We start from the raw sequence: 4,385 nt of genomic DNA, 5'->3' as shown, positions 1-4,385 counted from the left end.
CTTCCCCGCCCGCAGAGGGCACGGCCGGCCCGAGGCGCCCGGTGCTCCGGCGCAGCCTTTACGGTGAGCCACGGTGCCCCGGAAGGACGACAGGCGACCTGGTCGGTGAAGGAGGCCGCCGGCGCAGGCCTCGCAGGGAAAGGTACGGAGTTCCGAGACAGGTGCGGGCAAACGCGGCCGGCGCATTTAAGGGAAGAAGAACGAAGCCCCCGCACAGCGCGCGCGGGGTGCTCCTCTCCGCAGCCGCCCGTCCTGCGCTCCAGGTGTCCGAGGAGCAATCCGCAGCCAGCACCGGGGGGCTCCCCACGCCCCTCCCGCCACCCGGGTCTCCCCCCGCGCTGCCCAGCACCCCGCTCGCCCGTGCTATTTCTGCTACTTCCTTCCTCTCCGGATTCTGGATCCACTCCTCCCGCCTGCGCCTCCCGCCACGGCCCCTGGACGCGCCTGCGCAGTCTACCTCGGCGCACAGCCGCGGGCAAACCGAGCCCGGCCCGAGGCCTGGATCAGGAGCGGCCTCGCCAGCCGGAAGGACACGGTCTGTACCTCACACCGAGGACCTAGGCCGAGGGCTCAGTTTAAGACTGAAAGGATTCCAGCCTCTCCTCTCTCTCGTTGCTTGTGCTCTTCTACTCACCATGAACTGCTCTGCTCTGTGAAGCCACCCACCTTGGAGCCAGCTGACTACGGACTTAAATCTCTACAAACCGTGAGCTAAGTAAATCTTTCTCCTTAAAATAAATAAATAAAATAAAACAAAGGGTTTCAATGGCAATGGAAAGGTAAACCTCCTGGATAAAAATGCAACCAATCAGTAGCATGACCCCTCTAGCAAAGCAAAAAAACAAGCCAGGCGTGGTGACGCAGGCCTGTAATCCCAGCACTTAGGAGGCTGACGCAGGAGGATTGCTGTGATCCAGGCCAGCCTGAGCTGCAAAGTGAGACCCTGTCTCAAGAAGACAAAAAAAAAAAAAAAAAAAAAAAAAAGGAAAAAACCTGATAGGTTCCAAAAGGTACATAGGGTTTCACAGATGGAACTACAACATAGAATATTAGCAATGGGCAGAGAGAATGGTTGGGATTCTGACATCCTTCGGGCATTCAGATGTTTTCATGTGAATAAACATTAGGAATTCCAAGTGGCCGCCCTGCACATAGCCACAGCGCCCTCAGGCAGACGTGGGCAGCAGGGACGTGGGCCAGGAAGTGGGTGCTGAGGGTGGGCAGAGCTTCCTTTCTGGAGCACTCAGTTTCACTTCAGTTTCCTTTATTCTCCTAAAGGAAAATGAGATGCACGACCGCTGCACTTGCAGCGGGACACATTTGCATAAAGTCATTTCTGCCGGCCGTCTGTCTGAGGGCCCCAAGTGCCTCCCTCTGGAAGCAGGGAGCCCGGCACAGCCAGGCTCTGCCCTTTTCGCTTCCTACTCCTGACCACCAATGTGCAGGGTATCAGTGAAATGGAAAGGGCAGGTGTCCCGGGAAAACAAACTGCCTTTGTTTTAAAAATGAAAAAATAGGGGCTGGGGATTTAGCTCAGCGGCACAGCGCCTGCCTGGCAAGCACTAGGTCGTGGGTTCGATTCCTGGTACCGGAAGAAAAAAAATAAATAAATAAAAATGGAAAAATAGGGTGACCCACTCGGGCCCCCCTTCTGTCTCTCTCTTGGACAGAAGCTTTCTTTTTTTTTCCTCAATAAACATATTCTGCTCTTAACGTCTGTTGTTCCTAAAAATGAAAAAGTATTATCTTTTAACATGTCTCTCTTTTTTTTTTTTGGTGCTGGGAATTGAACTCAGGACCTTGTGCTTGCCAGGTGATGCTGTGCCACTGAGCTGTAGCCCACTTGTCCATACCTTTCCCTCTTGGAACACACTGGTCTCTTTTGCGTGTGTTTGTGTGTGCGCACTGGAGAGTAAACCCACAGCTCTGCCTGTGTGAGGAGAGCACTCCACCCCTGAGTACATACAGTGCCTGCCCCCAGCCCTTTTGAAGACAGGCTCTCATTAGCTTGCCCAGGTTGACCTCAAACTCCCGATCCTCCTGCCTCAGCCTCCTGAACAGCTAGGATTACTAGTGCACATGACCATGCTTGGTTTCATTATGTATTTATTTTGGTTGGGGGAACATGGGAGAAAATAAACTCAGTAAGAAAACAGATAAAAATTTTCCTCTGGAGCTGGGTGTGGCGGCACAAATCTGTAAATCCCAGCACTCCGGAGGCTAAAGAAGGAGAATCACAAGTTAGAGTCCTGCCTGGGGAATTTAGTGAGAACCTGTCTCAAAATAAAAAAATTAAAAGGGCTGGGGATGCAGCTCAGCGTGAAGGCCAGGACTAGGGAAAAACAGGCAAACGCTCACAAATGCCCTCTGCACGTGCAACAGTCCAAGGGCAGGGCCGGGGCCAGGGCAGGGACAGCGCCCCAGCCCTGCAGTGTGCCTGGAGGGCTGGGGTTTCACCGAGGCTCTCCAAACCAGCTGCTTCATGGGTGCAGCTCGGACAGAGCAGGGAGAGTCTGGCTCCCTCTGTAACCAGAACGGTGCCCTCCCAGGTGAGCAGGCGGACACGTCTGTCTGTATTTCCAGAGAAGCCATTTTCGCGGCAGTCCCCAGGTGCTCCACTGCCACATAAGCCTTATCAGAACAAAGGCAGGGACCTTACTAGCAAGTTTAAACAAACCGCAACTCTTGCCAGTACTCAAGTCTGCTGAGCCTGGGCTGGGTTCCTCAGGGGAACTTGTCCGCGCGCCCTGCTCTGAAGACCTAACTCCCGCGAAGCGGCCCGGCACTGTGTTCAGTGAGCACACATCCAGTCGGGCACAGCACGAACCCTACCCCGCTAGAGAAGCCATCGTGCCTCACACTCTACTCACATGGGTTCCGCAACCTGGGGCGGCCTCCTGCCACCCCCCGGCCTGCCACCAGCTGTGCCCTAGCGGAGGCCCTGGCAGTGGCTCTGAGCTGTCCCCAAGCTCCCGCGGCCCCACACTGCCAGACCCTCGGCGCCAGGCGCTCCGAGGCCTCCTTTCCTGAGACACAGTCCACACGAGTGGGGGACACAGCCGCAAGCTGAGGAAGCAGGATCAGACTCCCCAGACCCCCCAGGTGACACTGAGCGGCCTGAGGCTGGACTTCTGGCTCCGTGACTGGCCGACACCCTCCTGCTGGTTTAAGCCACCGCGCTTACGGTACTGTTAGAATGCCCACCGGAAACAGTGCAGCCTGCACTCCTGCACCTGTGCTCGGCCCTCCTCTGCCAAGGGGCTGAGCCTGACTGGCCACTGCAGCTCGCCACTTGCTTCTGCTTCTGGCTGGGTTCGGCAGTTCAGACCCAGGGCGGGCGGAGAACGAAATGGGGCAGGCTGTCTCCCTGGCTCCCCCAGCAAGCAGGCCAACCCCGCCCTGCCGAGGAGTCTCCACGCACCCTCCGGGGCGGAGGCCTTCATTAACAGTCAAACCTGGAGCTGAGCCTGGGGGCGCACACCTGCCATCCCAGCGCTCTGGGAGGCTGAGGCAGAGACCCAAGTCCAAGCCCGGCCTGGGCAACTAAGTGACTTAGCAAGATCTTGTATCAAAATAAAAGAATAAAGACAAAAAAGAGCTGGAGATACCGCTCAGTGCACAAGCTCTGAGCTCACGAGCGACAGAGATGGGAATGAGTAACCGCATGAACTGAGTCGCACAAGCCCAACGTGCACGGGCATCTCTTTCTGACCACGTAAAATGACACGCGGGCTCCCGTCTGCCACCTCGATGAAGACATGAGGTCCCTTAAAAGCACAACCGTCAAAAAAAAAAAAAAACACCCCGTCTGTCCCACCAGCGCGAGTCCCAAGCGCCACGGACACGCTCATCGAGCAAAGCCTGCTCGTCTCCACCCCGAGAGCCCGGCCGCTGCCCGGCAGTCTCTGGCAGCACCCTGCTGAGCTCCTGGGAAGAGCAGTTTCCAGCGTGTATCAGGAAAGAACACGTAGCCCAGCGCTCCCTACCACAGAAAACCGGAGCTGCGTGCAGAGCCACCTGCGCTCCCGGTGTGCGCAGCAGTGAGAGGCCTGGGAACCTGCGACGATGACGGTGACCGCTCCAAGGCTGCACACGCAACACGGGAGACACAGCGGCCACGGCAGCTTCGTGTGTCACCCGCATGTGCGGACAACGTCATTTGTTGTAACAGTCCTAAAACCACCATAATGTGCACGTGTATTTTAAAATTATTCACAGGTTTCTGGACCTCAACTACAACTCCTGCTGGCCACAGCAACACGCTCCGGCAGCAGTTGCTGGGTCATTCAGGGAGCAGCCCTGGTGTCAGGCTCCGGCACGGTGAGCGCAGGGCACAGCTCACCCGCTGGGCCCCGCAGGACGGCACCTGCTCTGCAGATCAAGGG

This window comes from Chinchilla lanigera, unplaced genomic scaffold (genome assembly GCF_000276665.1).
Source record: "Chinchilla lanigera isolate Chin_1 unplaced genomic scaffold, ChiLan1.0 scaffold00081, whole genome shotgun sequence".
Lineage (NCBI taxonomy): Eukaryota > Metazoa > Chordata > Mammalia > Rodentia > Chinchillidae > Chinchilla > Chinchilla lanigera.
Note: the sequence above shows the minus strand (reverse complement) of the source record.